Source organism: Rhipicephalus sanguineus, chromosome 5 (genome assembly GCF_013339695.2).
Source record: "Rhipicephalus sanguineus isolate Rsan-2018 chromosome 5, BIME_Rsan_1.4, whole genome shotgun sequence".
Classification (NCBI taxonomy): domain Eukaryota; kingdom Metazoa; phylum Arthropoda; class Arachnida; order Ixodida; family Ixodidae; genus Rhipicephalus; species Rhipicephalus sanguineus.
The window spans coordinates 104,249,132-104,267,112 of NC_051180.1; positions in this window are offsets into that span (position 1 = coordinate 104,249,132).

Below are 17,981 nucleotides of genomic sequence, written 5' to 3' on the forward strand. Positions count from 1 at the left end.
GCAGAAGTCTTCTGCCACATCAATTTCGCGTCGACTTTGATGGGGAGCGAGGCATTTGAAAGGGCGGTGCTGTTGTGGCAATGTTCGTAAGCCGCGGACGATTCTCCATATTTGCGATAGGGGTTTGTGGGGATCAAGCGACTCGCACAATGATTTCCATCGTAGCGACTGGAGTGCGTTGATTCGACGCTGAATCTTCTTTTGCAGACGCCTCGCCTCCCTCAAGTCATAGATGGATTTTGTGCGTCTATATCGGCGTTCAGCACGACGACGGATTGCTCGGAGCCGCTCTAATTCCACTTCGTATTCGCAAAACTGCGATGAAGGTGTGAAATTATATGAAGCGTCTTGAGTAGCCGCTTTGATTATGTCTTCTAAGCTTTCAAGAGAAACTTCTTGATTTTCCTCGCACCGCTTCTCTGTGGATGATCTGTACTTGGACCAATCGATGAGTGAAGGGGCGGTGATCTGCGACTTGCTTAGGCCCTTGATCTTAATATAGGTGGGGATGTGGTCACTTCCATGGGTTTCATTGTCCGCGAACCACTGTACCTTGGCACTTAGGCTACGTGACACAAAAGTTAGGTCGAGACAGCTGCTATATGTCAGACCCCGTAAAAACGTAGGACTGCCGTCGTTTAAACAGTATAGTTCATGGTCAGACGCGAACGAGGATACATGTCGTCCCCGACGATCTGTCTTCAGGCTTCCCCACAATGGGTGATGAGCGTTGAAATCGCCGGTAATAATCCATGGTCCAGGCGTTGCCGATATAATAGCGCTTAATCTTGCACTGTCAAAGCGGCCTGAAGGTGAAATATATACGCCTACTAGTGTGAACGTCAGGTTATTGCGTTTAACAGTCAGGCACACGTATTGGTTGCTGTCATCGGGTGGTACTGGATGCTCGATATAGGTGAGTTCGCACCTGATAAAAACGATGACTTTACTACTGTCGTTGCAGGTAGCAGACTTGAAAGCTTCATATTTAGACAATCGTATCGCACTGTGAAGGCGTGGCTCACAAATGACGATAATCGGAAACTGATTCTTAAACACATATGGCCGAATATCCGAAATGCGGGGTTTAAGGCCTCGGGCATTCCACTGGAATATAGACGCTTCTTTCACTTCTTTACTGAAGGGCTGCAGAGGAGGAGCCATGATGCTTCTCCAGACTTGACAGCACCGGGTTTAGAGCATCCAATATTTGAAGCGCACTACGAGCAGCCGGAGTCTGAATATTATTTAGGAGTATTCGAATGGTGTTCATTAGGGTTTTTACCACGGCTATTACTTCTTGATCTTGACTGTCGCCACCTACTCGTTCAGAAGTAACCTTCAACGAACGATGCTGCGGCTCAGCTGGCGGATTTATCGACGGCAACGCTGGCCACGCGTCAGGTGGGCCGATTATTCTTGTGTCGTTCTTATGGTGCTTGTTGCTGGCACTTATTGGCGCTTGTTGTGGTGGGTGCGCGGTCTGTGGAGCCCGTGCATCTCTGGCCTCGGTAGCAGGTTTTCTAGAAGTTCTCCTGCGACGAGACCGCCGACGTCGCACCTTAGCAGCAGCCTCCCTGTGGGTGGAGCCGTCCCTGACCATCTGCCTCAGCACTTGCATCTCTTTCTTCATGTTTGGGCACGCCTTTGAAGACGCATCGTGAGGGCCGTGACAATTGCTGCACTTGCGATGTTCTGCATGGCAGGTTTCTGTGCTGTGCGACTCTGAGCATCGCGAGCACACAGCGGAACTTGTGCAAACGGCGCTGACATGTCCCATCTTACAGCAGTTCCGACATTGAAGAGGTCTTGGTACGAACGGCCGTACTGCGTGTCGAAAATGGCCAACTCTGACTTGCGATGGAAGACTGTCACCCTTGAAAACAAGTTTTACACATCGCGAATTCCCAAGACGACGGGCTTGCAAGATGATAAATCCTTCCGTCACCGGCTTGATGAGAATGGGAAAGTCGCTTTCGCTGATAGAAGTGTCGACATCGTAAATAACACCTGCCGTAGAGTCCTTGCCGTCTGGGATGTAAGAACGTACATTGATGTTCCCCAGCACATTGACCTTGCTCAATACGTCCAGAGCAGTACGTTACGTAACGTCTATCGCCAGAACATTCTTGCGACCCTTGAATCTCACATCTTTTATTTGTCCCGGAACGAGCGCCTCAAGAGTCATAGATGTTGCTTGACGATTAAGCCGGTTCATACTTTCAGCAGCAGTCAGCGGAACAAACAAAATAGTGTGAACCGGTTCCTCTTGCGTATTCGTGGTAGCCTTACTTTTTGAAGGAGACGTCGTTAGTAGCCTTCTCTTCGCTTTACGCCTTGTCACGGGCACGAAGTCGCTTTCATCCGAGCTCTCGTCGCTGGCTGTAGAGTATATCAGCGTGTCCTCGCTGTCGGCGTCGCTCGGGTGGCCGGAGCGCTTCCTTGGAGCGGCCACAGACGACGTGGAAGGTAAGGTTGGAGGCCCAGGTGATTCCACGTCCATTTTTGCCGTCACAAGAACAGCGTCGTGTGCAAACACAAATTAAAAACGGGAAAAATCGCAGAGACTGAAACCAGCGTTCCACACAGGAATCACTTCGTCTTCGTCTTCCGGTTCATAACGGTTAGCTGCAGAACGCAGATTAGGAGAAGTACATAGTAGAACACACACAGTACAGGACAAGCGCTAACTCGCAAACATATTTATTGTGGAAAACTTTCCTGCATATATACATCATACAGCCAGCATGCCCAAGCGCGCTGCCCATTAGGACCCCAAAGGAGTCATATCGTCAGAAAGCATAAAAGAACATCAATTCTAAACATTAGTTTCCTGTGTTGCGCAACATCACAGTAATATCACTGACACAATAACGTTCTTCCTGATATTTTGCAATTGCATAAGTTCTCTGGCCTTCCATTTCCCGTATATAATTTGCACTCTGCAGCTTACCATTAAAGGTGCGAGAAAACTTCCGAGACAGAAAATTTTTTATCTGCTGTTGCTGTAACAACCAGCACTGCGCGAGTATTCTGTAATGGTAGAGCCGCATGGAAAAAATAGGTCAGTGGCGCAGCATTGAAGGCGCCCTTTTCACGGCCTGCCGACAAATGGTAAGAAGCGACGAGTTACACAAGCGCTCATCTGTCACTCAACACATTTCTCGCGAAGTGCCGGTTGCTATGGCAACGCGGTAGGACCCCTTTTCTTTCTTGAAGTTGCGTCGTAGTACATCGGATAGATAGGCCCTGCCGTCATCGGTCCGATGGGCGCGCGTCGTCTGCTTATTTATCTGATAGATCGCGTCTCGTGAATATCCCCACCTCAATAGTACAAACCGTTACCCGTCGCGTGGAGTAAGCTCCGGCGTAATCCGAATTTCCGCGAGACTACGCACTCAACTTGGCTGGTACTTACAATCCAACCTGTCGCCATGATGTCTCAATAGTTACGGTGTTCAGATGAGGACCCAATAGACGCGGCTTCGATGCCGGCCGCGGCCGTCGCACTTCGATGGAGGTTAAATGCTATGTGACCTGCACCGTGTGATATCAGTGCATGTTAAAGAACTCCACTTGGCCGAAATTATCCGGAAGTATCCACTACGGCGTCTCTCACAGCCCGAGTTGCTTTCGGACGTTGAACCCCACAAACTTACAAACGAACATATATAGTCATCTCTCCTTTTTTAATGCAAAAGCCTTGGATGCCTCATCAAGCGCGAAAATTGACCTTCGGCGTAGGCGTCTCGTGGCAACACGAGTGAAGCAAAAAGCCATCTCGTTATGGCGTCACCATATGATGTCATGATTACAGCAAAAATCGCCGAAATTGGTGACGTCATTGTGACGTCATACGACGTCACACTATGTGAAGTGACAAAGTCACTTCATGTAGTCGCTTGGTCAAAGGCAGACCAATCACGGAGATTATGCAAAATGTTTAGGTGCTGAAAGGTTGCAATGCCTCCGATCGTGGAGGCAGTGCGAAACCACGTTAGGCGGAGAAAGCTTTCGGAGAGGGGCGGGGGAGGATCAATACACCGACTGAGAAGAAAAACAAGGCGGCTTTCGCCTTCTAGTCATCTTAGGCGAATGCAAAAGGGACCCTTTAAGTTTTTTAACGTCTTTAACGCATCCGCAAGCGAGTTCCTCTTGTCGGAACGCTCAAAACTAAAAGTATTTACCGTTATATACAATATATATGGTCCTTGCGCCTGCATTGCAATGCACAGCCATGGGCAAGTCAAACGCCTACAAGAAATTACAAGGCTTAATAGCATTCACGAATCAAAACGCGAGAACACACACTTCCTCAGACCGCTAATAAAGTGCTTATAAAAGGTGGTTTAACATTTAATATAAGCGTGAAAGCCGAAATCACGCTGAAATGAAGTGTGCCGGTGGATACAAGAGCATAATAACGTTTTTTTGTTAACCCGAACATGTCCGTATTTCAATTGTTCTTGACTGCATGTCACTCACGTTGTTCTGAGCGTACTGCCCTATCTATGATATGAAACACGGTACCATTACGTAATAAAGACCACAAGGATTCTCCCTGGGCAAGCTGGTACCCCGAAAAAATTATTAAAACTGATAGCACATATATACATGACATGCAACTTCCTCGATAAATTGCACCTGCATCTCGCTGCATCACTACCCGCTTATGACGAAGGCACCTTGAAATTATTAAACTTCCTCATAGTGGAATAGCGCAAAAACACAGGGCCACATGCAAGAGAGACGATACCTGTGTCTGTGCCTGTGTGCCTGTGTTTTTGCGCTATTCCACTATGAATTCGTACCAACTAGCTCGGCTTTCTGTACTACTATATTACACTTCTGTTTCCCGATAAGACATGGCTGTGCGCTTCGAAGGGCGTTGCACATTAAGTGATGACTTCGAAATGCCATGGAAACAAAGTATCTCACCTTGAGTCCTCCGCAATTTGGAAGACCTTTCCTGGCGTTTTTCACCATTGCGCGCACAGACACAACCGTTTCTACAGTCACTAATACTTCAACTGATACACGGCAAGGCGTCAAGCTTCTTAGTAGTTGTCCAGGCAAAGAGAGGCGACGCTTAATAGCGTGGTTACAGCGGCGAAACCATCTCGCGCACAGCACAGACTGGCACACACGCTGCCGCGGTGGCACGGCACCGCCACTGTCTGATGCGCTATCTTGTTCATCCACAAAGCCTTGCGTCACTGCAGAGTTAGACAGCTCAGCGATGGCGGTTGCGCGCGAGAGGAAACGCTGCGTCATTGCAGGCCCCGCAGCAGTAACCATGGTAAAGCGCTAAAATGAAAAGCTGAAACGGAGACTTGTGATCAAAGTTTTCACCTGCATGTGCAGACCGAAAGAGGTTTATCATGTCTTTTTCTTTTCGTCTCGTTCTGCACGGCTACATTTTAAATAAAAATGTAGTATGCATACTGTCCCTTGTACTGAGTTAAGCGGACCCTGAGGTGAGCATCGTCAAACATCTTCAACGACAGAAAAAAAAATATGTACGTGTCGTCGCCATCTTTTTTTTAAGTGTAACGCTTTTGATAAATATATATGTAAACAATTCATTAGCATTAGATATTGTGCACGCGTACGTTTTCTTTTTGCCCCTCCCGCAATGAACAATTTAAGTTGCCATTATCTTAAAGGCATTTCTACGTCCTGTATTGAGTACGCCTAAACAGGAGATGGTACACGCACACTTAAAAAATAATAAATCGCTTTAAATTACAATTTATTTTTATGGTTGCAGCACGCTATGATCAAGCAATGTAGCCGAGTGAATTTGAGAATTTTCTGAACAATTATTCCGGTTGCGAATGAAAAATAGCGCTAAAAAGACGAGACAAGAAAGGACACGAGAGCACGGCGCTGACTAACAACCAAATGCGTTTTATTCCTTCAGTCAGCATAAATATACTTCACCACTATCGCAATGAAACTACAGAAAATTGAAGACTCAGGCTGCGCAGAGGCAGTAAGGCGATCAATGGGACATGAATTCCATCTCCTTCGGAAGGAGGGAAATCGAGTGGAGGCTTACACATGCCTCGCCGCTATTGTGGATGTGATAAGCTTCTGAAATGAGATGCGCGCGCTCGTCATGGTATTTTGACAAGTGGTATCTTTAAAAGATGGATCGCAACCACAACTGTTACAATGAATAGATAACTGACTATCTGTAGCTTGTTTCTGAACCTTGTTCGAATGCTCGCGCATGCGGTCATGAACCAACCAGCCCAAATGCGTGCCCTACTGTATTCCGGTTGAGTACAGATTTCACTTCATGCTAAATTTCCCGAGTCATCCTAATCCTGCAGCTGTTGTCGGATAAATGAATGTAGAGGAGTCCAAGGCGATGGTAAAGGTGTGATCAAGCGTGACTAGGTGTGACCGTAGCACGTGTGGTGTTTTTCCTTTTGTGGCATTGTGACCCCCGGCTTTCACATCCCTAACCTCATGTCGGTACGGTTCAAACGAAGTTGGACGTAACCAAGATAAGGCGTAATCCAAGCCGTAACCCCTGTGTATTTGTGTGGCCCTTTAAATATACTGCACTGTTTTGAACAGTCTGCAGTCCTCCATGACGTAGGGCACAGTCTGATGCAAAATGAAAAATAATAGGCATCGTAAACTAGGCAAGGACTGCGGAAATTTCAGTATAGACCCCAGCTCACTACAAGCTGCCTGTGAACCTGTGGACTTTGAGGTATCTATTCGAGAAGTAAAAATTCAGCGAATGCGAAGCGCCAAATTGAAAAACTTCGTCATCCCTGCAAATACAGAATTGTATCGTGCCATGTTTGCTTTCAAAGGCGTGATAGAGGAAAATAATGCTGTTCCTCCATCACGTCGTTGAAAGCAAACGCGAGGCTTATGCGGAAGATAGGGCCACTGCAGTGTATCTGTCTTCCGTATAAGCCTCGCGTGTGAAGTACGCTACACAGCGCTTACCCATTGCAACAAGCGCGGACATGGTCCTGGTGTTGCGATGCAGCGCTTCCTCTTTTACCTGAGCAAACGTGATGCTTCCTTTGCACGCGCATGCTGTGAGTTTTCTCTGGGGTGCAGTCTCCCACGCAGTAGTTTATTTCGCACTTGGACCACACTTCCCGAGCCTTGTCCTAAGAATAAGCTCCTCTTGCAAGATATCTTGACTTGACAGCACATTGTTTTGTTGGCTGTTCAAAGCTTGACTGTTAATCCTACTGCCCGAGCACTTAGCGTTCTGTTTAGTAACTTGCTCTATCCTGCAAACGCAGTGGGCTTCCAAAGCAACGTCGACCGGCGCCACTGCTCTTATTGCAACTGGGGACGTCCACGGCCACAACGCTGCCACCCCCCGCTCCCCGCGCGCGCAGAGCTCTCGGATTGCATCTGTGGTGCGTTACAATATAACTATTGCTGAATAGCAGTGTACCGGGCCGAATGAGGAGCGCATGCGCGCACGTGTCTTTGCCGCTGCCGCTGGCAAATGCGGCGACAAACTACCTTCGCGGGCAGCATCGCGCCCCCAGTAACCCATAGCACAGCCACGCGAAAATTACGCCCAAACTTGAGCTTGGGTTCCCTATATGCGACCACCACGCGTTGCTGATGCGCTTCTTTGTCTCTTTGTTAGGAAAAACGTCCCCGGATTTTAGTGAATGCCCGAAAGATCTGCTATGTTCTTTCTTTGTGTAAGCGTCAGCAAAGGACTTGTTGAATGGGAGGGCGTAGTTTTGCCATTTAGCAAATGTCATTGCACAAGTTATCGTCCACGTTCTCCCATTCGACAATCAGAAATGGTATAGTATCGCCACAAGTGTTATTTGATTGATTGATTGATTGATTGATTGATTGATTGATTGATTGATTGATTGATTGATTGATTGATTGATTGATTGATTGATTGATTGATTGATTGATTGGTCGCTGGGCGGAGACTTGAGTGAATGCCCTTGAATATAAAAAGTCAACTCTATCATTCTCTGAGGTGTATACTAATCTCAGTGCACGAGCAATTTCGCTCTGCCTTATGAACCAGACCGGCGTGGCGGCATGCAATAAATATCATGGCTTGATCATTATAAGCTGAATGCCGTATTCACTGATCTACTTTGGCTATTTACATCATGGGTCTTTTTTAACTTTTGACCTCCTGAGTTCTTCAACGCCGTGGGCAAGAAACAAAATTTTCGTTGTGGTTAACCTCCTTGCCATTTCCCTTTCCTACCTATCTCTAACGAGCCGACACACTTGCCTGGCATTTCTTCGAAGTGTTGCCTTGTTTCTCCTTGTCGCGAAAAGAAAAGAAGCACGTAGTTGTCTCTTTTTTCTTTTTTTTTTTTGCTTCCCGCAACACTGAGTCCAGTTTTGTAGCCTCCAATAACAGCACACTAGATGATACACTAGCAATTAAAGGAAAAACAAGGCTTGTTACTGACAATAAAAAGCAATAAAGGCACTCAGATGAGAGACTAAGTTCATAAAAGAAAAAAAATTAAGTCATAAGGAGGGAACTACTTTATCCCATCTGTGATCTGTTCTTCCGCTTATCCAATTATGCAAAACGAGACACCGTTCGCTGATTTATCCTAGTTCCTTTAACAAAACTCAATTTAGACCGGCCGCGGGCAACGAAGCAGCCGCACTACGACTGGTGCGTGCAGTTTTAAATGCGAAGCATATCGTAGCAAACCTCAGGCACATTGAGCATTTCTATCTATCTATCTATCTATCTATCTATCTATCTATCTATCTATCTATCTATCTATCTATCTATCTATCTATCTATCTATCTATCTATCTATCTATCTATCTATCTATCTATCTATCTATCTATCTATCTATCTATCTATCTATCTATCGAGCCGCCTAGCCGCCTACGTCTGGGTGCTCTCGTGATCGCATCCTTAGCTTGGTGTAGACCAAAATTGGTATCGGAGTGTAAGAAGGTTTCGCGAATGTGACTGTCTCGTCATGACATAAATAACGTGAAAATCCTATCGCGTACGTCGTCAAAACCTTTCCTCCGGACACGTGTGGCACATACCCGTTTACCATGGGCCGCGGCGCACGGGTATGTGCCACAGGTGATTGAGAGTTTATATCTGCCTGTAATACTAAAAGTATTACAGGCAAGTCTACTACATTTAGATATAAGGCCTTTCACAGTGAAGAAAATACTAGGTCCATGGCCAGCGGCAAGTCTTCAGAAAAGAGCGCTTGTCGCCTTCAAGAATTTTCTTGAATAATCTAATATTCATGGAAATATTGACCTACTGCACACGATGTCGACTTCCCCTTCTTACTAAAGGAAATGTGTAATGCTTGTGATAGTGCGTTTGTTTTTAAGTGTAATCATTTGTGTCAGTGTGTTTTCCTGTGTATGTCAAGCAATACAGAATATTTGAGTTTGAACGTCTACATGTGAACTGACTTTTCCCATTTCAACTTGTGCTACAACACTTGTGTACATATGAACCTATTAGCCGTATTTGAACTGCCATGTGATGTTCGGCTTTGCGTATTTTCATTTCATGTGTTCTACTGTATGATATTTTAGATGCGAAGCATGTTATAGCGGAGTTAAAACCGGTGGTGGTAGTGGTGTGCGGCGTGACCACCCTTATTGCGTATGCGCATACCCTCTCCCCACACATCCTCTCCACTCCACCTCTCCGCTCACCCTCTTCCCAACCACCTCTCCACTTCCACTCTCTTGTATCCCCTCTCCACATTCCACCTCCCCTACCCCTTTCCTCTCCCCCTCCCTCTCTCCAATCTTCCTTTGAAACACCGGCTAGACATGCCGAAATTCTCTCCTGCGCAACGCGGCGATGAACACCAGCTCAAGCGCGTCCCCTCCCCCTCTGTCTCCTCTCCTACGCTGCCGCCCTCTCGCGCGCCTGTCGACCGCGTTCCCCGCACGCCCTGTGAGAATTAACGGCCAGGCTAGAGGGAACACAAGACGCGCGTGGCGTTCCTCTTCGCGTTGCACAACGCGAGGTCGGTAGCATGCCCATCTAACGCCAACGGAGCGCGATCGTGCCAATGCTCCGGCTTCGCATCGCCTCATGGTCCCCTTTAGCGGGAAATGGTGTAATTTTTAGGGGCGAAGCTCCTTAAAGCGGCACCCGTTCGTCCCCGTCGTAGTGCGTAACCAGTCTTAACGCTAGTACCAGATCTTGACCTCCAAGGTGGTGCCGGTGGGAGATTTCTCCTGTGCGTTGCTGAACAATAAAAAATTCGCAGCGTGCGCGTTAACTAAAAGCCGAATTCTTTTGTCTCTCATTCCCCATTAGCAGCCATTGGCATGTTCCAGTAGGAAACGTTAGTAGAAGTAGAAGTGTAAGTGTTAGCTAAAAGCCGACTTCTGTCTCTCATTCCCATTAGCAGCCATTGTTTACCTCCAAGGTAAACTTGTGTGACTGTATGTGTTATGCGGTTATCACTGTATATATCATAATCGTCACCCAGCACCTGGAGTAGCATGTCAGGCGAACAGCCAGGCAAACATCTCCAGCTTCATTAAAATGTTTATCTCTCTATCTCTCTCTCCAAGGTAGTGCCTGGTGAGATTTCTCCTGTGCGTGATTAAACAATAAAAGTTTTGTTCAAAACGCCGTTGATTGATGAAATAAACCAACGAAAGACACCAGATGTTTTCTAAAAGCAAAACGAAAAGACGCCAGATGTTTCTAAAGCAAAACGAAAAGACGCCAGCTGCTTAACGAAAGACGCCAGATGTTTCTCCTCTCCTACGTTCTGCGTGCCATCTCCACCGACCCCGCGAGTGTAACAATTAAATATAATGCGAGAGCCAGCGCGGCGTTAGGTTAGCGCGCAATCACACAAACATGAGCACCGTGAGCAGGAGTACGCGCGCTGCCGTTCAGCACGGCGGGAGGAGAGAACGCGCGCACGAGCGCACGCGTAGCGCGAGCACAGAACGAGAGAGAGAGTGAAAGCACAAGCGCGCTGCCAGACCGCGCAGGCGTTGCGTGCAGAGAGACAGAGTTCACGCAGCTTCAACGTAAACGAACCGCCGACGGAGCTCCGTGCGCGACCACATACCGAGATTTCCGAAAAAGGGGGCGCTATTGAGAAACAAATACCAGCGCCCCCTGGTCCAAGTTTTCTTGTCTATAGAACGAAGGAAACTCGGGCAAGCTTCCGCCATGGCTTGTTTTGTGGCCCGTTTCTCCCTTCTCCAAAACCTATCAGGTTCAGCGTTCTTAACGCTGCCACTTCCTTCGTACTCTTTTCTTCATTTCATCTGCGGGCCTATGGCTCCACTGCTTCTGTCAGCACCACCCAAATTATGTTGTTATAAAATGAAAGGTGGTGACAAGAAATTACCAATGTTTTATTTATTTATTTATTCGAGGTCGTGCTGTGCAACATCTTCAGGGTGGACTCCTCCTCTGCTGTTCCGACAACACGCAGAGCGATGCATTGCTGCTGGGCGCTGTCGCTCCTTCAGTTATAGGTATCATTTTCGACCACTCTGTGAGGCAGTTTCCTGTATGACGACAGCACCGGTGAACACATTGTACCGTGATTAAAGTTTCGCGCTGATGTTTCAGTTCTTTTGAGTTTAACTGTATAGGTAACCTATTTTTCGCACAGGGAACATTGTGTCATCTTTTCGAACAGCTTAACTCTTAAAAATGTTGTACTAAGATTTTTCGTAACTTTCGTGACCAATATGCAAATCCCACGGACTGACGGTTGTGAATGACCAGAAAGTCTTACTTGAACCTTGGGGAGGACACATTATGGCCTTCAGCGACGGTCATAATTTACGTTCGCCGGCCACGTTCTAGCGCAAGGAATGTAATGTTCGGAAAATGAACGCGAAAGAACGTATCACACGTAAGCCAAGCATACAAAGTGATGTCGACACCACAAATCAAACTCACTTTCCTTATTCGACGGGTTCCTCTCGTCATGCAAAGGCCATTGCACTGGAACTAGTGAATGTTATTTAGTGTTTTTTTTTCTCATCTTCTGAAGACCAGGCACTTAAACTGCCACCGCACTTTTGCTTCTGCAGATGTGCTCACAAAGGACTCACGACGGCCACATTTTCCGAATAAATGCGACGCACGTTCCGATGCAATTTCAAAAGTGTCACTACTCTCTCGGGCAAAAAAGAGATCGAGAAGCTAGGAGAAAAAATTGCAGAAATTAGCGCTCCATTTGGAAAGACTTGAGAAACAGGAACGAAAACTCAAGAACAAAATGTTCAGAACGAAAGAACAATGAACCTTTATTAGTGAGAACCCTCTCGGTGTCGCAGTTGAGTAGGCGAATCACTGGGCATGTCGGTAATGACGCTAAGCGTAGCTGACGTCGATTCTTTTCACGATGTCAAATTGGGCGAGTAAAACAACACACAGGACAGGGCATAGGACGACGCTATTCCTCCATTCTGCGCGTCGTTTTAATCACGCCTTTTCACATCACGATTCAAAAGGAACTAGACCAACTTTTCATTGTGCTGCACCATGAAAGTTGCGACGGGCTGATAAACTGTGACGACAGCAATATTCTTTGTAATCTTTATCTGATATAAGCACTCATTACATACTGCATGGTCATGTCAGTGATCTGCTGTCAAGAGAAGTTGTCGCGTAGCCTCCTCCTTCTATTTTCGAAACAAATGAATTACCGCGCGACATATACACACAGGGCGCCGGGATTTGCAATTTCCGTGCTGTTCTATTTGTAATTTACCAAGGAAGTGAGGAATTTTTCACGGTGAAAACATGTTCCGTTTTCTTTTCACGGTAAATGTTTCACACCCTGCCTAATTTTGATTTTGAAATAAGAGCTTCTGCTATCTGCAGCAGAGAACTTCATTGTTTCATGAGCGGTGAGTCTTTGTGAAGAGTGGCTTCTTTTGGAGACTGTGTGCATGAAAACACTCGTGTAATGTGGCTCTTCAGAAACTAATTTCATGCCATGTATTATCCTAAAGTTCATTGACACTGGTGTCGTCCAATTTAGCTGATAGGCTTTCCGTGAAGGCAGAAAATGGCAAAAGCGTAACTTTCTATTTTACACGCAACGTGTTGGAGAGCTTTCACAGAGTTAACCTTAAACTCCACGTACCCTGGATGGCTGCAAGTTCGCAGAACCATAGCTGCCACGCGGAGGTCACTCCGAATACTGCAGGATGAGGCAGCGAAAAAAAATGTTGCAGTGGCTTAGTTGGGCTATGCCAGAATAACGTTGCGTTAGCAATGGTTCAGCTGATTATTCTTAGCTTTACTGATTGTCTAGGATTGGCTTGATTATCATGCTTATGGCTGCTCCAATGACACACACACGGTATACGTATTATGTGGCACATGTATATTTATTTTTCCATGCAACTACTTCAGGATCCGATGAGTTCAGCTTCTCCGCTCTTCTGCGCCGTTGAGCAGCATTTGCGCTCTCCTTCTGCATGACTATACCACACTGGCAAACTCCAGTCAGAGGCGCTATCAAGCGGCTCCAGTGCAGTGCCAGACCGTGACTACACAGCGAAGGCGAATAGCTGTGCGCGCGCCGGTGCCAATACGTCTGCCACGGCTACGACGTCACTCCTCTGGAAAGCGCATACCGGCGGCGGCGGAGTGCGCGGGAGGTGCCGGCTCCGGAGCGTTACATCACTGATCCTCGCGCATGCGCAGCACGGGTCTTGAGGAGGCACGCGAAACTGGCTCGTCTAGGCCGGTGTAGCTAACGCTACAAAAAAGATGTAACGCTTGTGGTCATACTGCTGGGCAATGGATGGGGCTGAACTCCGCTCTTCGGAGTTCGAGTGATAAAGTGAGGTCACCTCCACGCCAAGAAAACAATGCTTCCCCATTCGCCAGCATGGCTTTCAGCGGCGCTGGCTGTCAGTCCCGAGGTTTTACATACGTAAATACCAAGTAAAAAAGTAAGGCGGAGCGACCACCGCCGTAGCTCACTTGGTAGATCATATCGCACGCGGATTTGTTTCCCCCTCAACTGAAAGTTGTTTTTGCTCATTTTCACTTCGCTTGATTTCATAATTACTGAAAACTAATACATATTATGTGGTATATAACACAAATAACCTTCCCCATGATTTCTTTGGCTTCACTATATGCGGACTTCATGTAGCCATACACTGCACAGGCCACTCGTGAACTGTGTTGGGTGCAGGTGGCCCGTGAAAACGTCTCATTTTATACACGAGGTGCTCTAGATATCACATTGAAAAGCATTGAATTACGTCGAAATCAAAAAGAAAATAAGGTTTCCATGAGACAATCAAAATTTCTTAAAAATTAGTGTTGGGTGAGGCGGATGTCCGTAAGTCTTATTCTCACGCTAATTGGTATAACGTAACTAAATATCGCAAGTTTTATATTCATGGAATGCGCGTTTATTGCCTATATTGATTGCCGCTTATTACAGCGTTTTTCCACGTACATTAGGATCGAGCATAAAACGACGTGAGTACTCTCACTATAAGCAGTTTCTTCCATGATGCAAACAAAACAAGAACCTCGTTAATAGGCGAATACTGCAGCCTTGTTCCAGGCTTCCAAACAAATTTGCTCGCGTCAGTGACAGATGACGTCAACATAACGATAATCTTACTTCTAGAAAGCAATAATCAAGCCTTTGTTTCATGTCGTATTGCCCCAGTTTCGGCTAGTAACAAAGACGTCCGGAATTCCCCTTATTCGGATGTTCATTATGATCACGAATAAGCGTGTCATAGTTCCTCCTTTTTTATACGAACAGGCTGACCCAACGGAAGGGGTAATGATTCGAAATATATTCCACTCTTCTGGAGCCTCGTTTACAAAAGCACCTTCAGCGCGGGAAAAATTCGGCCGGGCCGACGGTGTGCCGCTGTTTCGCTTCATTCGCCAAATGCTGGTCTATCTAAACAGTACGGATGAGCCTTCGCTAGAACGGCTGCACCGTTCTATAGCTATATAGCCGGCCTCGTACCTTCACCGGGGCTTCGTTAGCAGGCCTGTACAGGAGCGAAGTATGCGGCGAATGAGCTGATCAAGACTGTGGGTTTATTGGGGTCGATGTAATCCGTTTATACAAGGCAGTCACCTTTCCGTGAGGCGAGCGATGCAGCGAAGCGGGTCGGCAAGTATTCATTCGCAAAGGCACCGTCGGTAGCCGCATGAATGCACACCCGCCGATAGCATTAGCGAGAACAGCGCAAGCCACACCTCTTTCCCCTTCACTCGTTGCTCTCTCCTTACCTTATCGAGGTTTTATCGCGCCCTCATGCTGCATAGGCAGCAAATAGGTGGCAGTTCGTTATCGTTTTATGCTTCATTTTTCTTCACCTTCTCGAGCGAAGTGAGGTAATGAATTGCGACTCAATTACCGGTGGGCCACATCTGGTGAGCCATTGCATAGAGCATATTTTTATAAGTTATAGCTATAATAGCAGCGACGATCACGTAGCTGCGAATATTGACGTCGCAACGAAGCCGCTTCTGTTACGTTGACTAAGTGTAAGTTTGTTAAGGAGTCGCATTAAAGCTACTGCGACTTTTTGGTTGTGTCAAGATCTTTCCGTCTTACTTTGTCGTACTTGATAAATCGTGTCAAAGATTAGCTAGAAATGGTCAAGGAGCCAAAAGAGAGAATGAAAGAGTGTTCTTTTCTATTACGGCGAAGCTGTATATGCGAAATTAAACGGATCTATGAAGGCAGGTTGTCCCTAGCACAGGTATGCGCTGCAGAAATTGGACAAGCTCCAACACACACCGTTGACCTACTAAAATGAAGTGTGTCCGCGGGAAAACCCTACGTGCCACAGAATTTAGGCAAACCCCAATACTCACAACTAGTTCACTGAAGCGTCGCGAAATGGAGAATGCGGCACAACTACGCATGCTGCTCAAATGGCTTCTCAGTTTCGTGCACGAATCGCCACACGCATGTCGCAAGCCACAAAGGACTACGTTTGTCGCGGCAAAACCACCCTGCTCAAGTGGAAATCTTTCAAGAAGCATACGCTACATTCAAAAGGAACTTGTGCCCCTTTGTGCATCTTTCATGAAAAATCTGTGCCTTTCTGTCGCTCTCATCAAAATTCAGTGTCACCTCTGTGCCGTCTGGTCATTCACTTTCAATAAGTGGAATGGCTATGGGACAATCCCAGTGATAAATGCCGAAGCTTCGCTGGCCAACCGTCTTTACCAGTGGCGTCATTGTTAGAACGGCACGTAGCTGTGGACAGTGGCTCTGAAAGTAATGATGCTGGCAAAATAATGAAAACTGCGAAGCGGCACGGCGTAGGGTTCTGGCAGGCCCCGGAAACTGAGCACCAGTTTCGGTTTCAAGGAACGTGCGCGCTCGTAGCGGTTGCCGGGCATCCTAAGATCTGGTTTAACGAAGTAAGGTCGATGTGGATGTTCGCATTTATTGTCTTTCACGAGTTTTTACGCATAAAGAAATTTGATTGAACTGTAAACAACTCTTCTTTAGCTTCTTTGCTTTTTTTAGTTCTTATTTTATGAATAATAAATTGGGCGAAGCGCGGGAACTGGTTGACTTGTGTTCGTAGCGCTTGCCTCCGCTCACCCTTGCAACTTGCTTAGCCATATCACAAGTTGGATCGCACTCGGTTATCTTCGCTCGGTTGCCGTGCCAAGTATGAATACGGGAAACATAAGACATTTGATGAAGTGAGCAGCAAACGGAAGCCGCAGGAAGCCACGTCGAGGAGGCCAACCGAGTATTAGACGACGATGGCTAAATCGGGGCATCACATGTTTTGCGCGGCTCTGTATGGTCCCTTCTTTCTTTAGCTTTTGCTGCCAACGGCTCTCTACACAATGGAATATTCGTAAGGACTACAGAGCGACTGACAAGAACAGCGAGGTCAGAAAGGTCAAATAAAAGACGATAGTCTTGGGGAACTTCAACGCAGAAATTTTGGTCGGTCTGTCTGCCTGTCTTTCTGTTTGTCTGTCTGTCCCCCGATTCAGCCACCCGGCCAAAGTTTAACCACTTTCTGAACGCCCAGTCATCTTGAACTGGTACCGCCGTTGATACTTGTGTACACTGTCGATCAAAAAGCAAACGTTACACATATCTGAGGCGCAAGATCAATACGTAAGTATTAGGTGGTGTGTTTCTTTACAAGAAAATACATAGATACGTAATTCTAAAGACCCTAGTGTTTCTTGGGCTGCGCGGAAAATGCTAGTGTTTTTTGGGCTACGCTGCAAATGCGACGCTAGGAGCCAGATGCGGCGATTCAACGTAGAGGAGGAGGACTCATGTAGTACGGCCGGCAGAAGACTATCGTCTTTCGACGACATTTGCAGCGAAGAACGCAGATACACGGCCAATATTTTTTCTTTGTGCCTTTTTATATATACACATACATATACATATCTGGGACATGACTGCGACGGCAACGGCAAAAATCCGCCGAGAGGGCCCCTATAATTGAATAAAAAACATGGTGCATCCCTCCGTCATATGAATCGGTATAACACAAAAGTAAAATGTATCCTTACAGAACTAGTTGAATGTTTACAGTACATTGATATAAGAGAGCTTGTGCAACGTCTATTGGTGTTTGGCAGCAGTAGCACCGTTTACCGGGGATTTGCCCAAGTTGACGCTTGGTGGCACATCTAGATCCTGACTGCTGACGTCCATGATCAGCGATTAGAAAATCGTTTGTGGTAGCTGTAGCAGTTAACGGTGAGCGTAAGAAGAGGAAGTGGTGTGACAGCCAGAAGAGCATCGACTAAGGTCGCCATTCCGCGGCATGGTAAAGACTAAACAGAACACCACGGGCGGACTAGAAGTAAGCGGAAAGCGCGTCTTGTCATCCCCTCTAGCCTGGCCGCGATTATTCTCGGGGCGAGTGTCAGGCGCGCATCGAGGACCTGTTTTAAATATGGGTGGATGCTTAGTGCAAGGCAGATGTTTGGGCGAATGTCGCCACCTCGCGGTGTTTT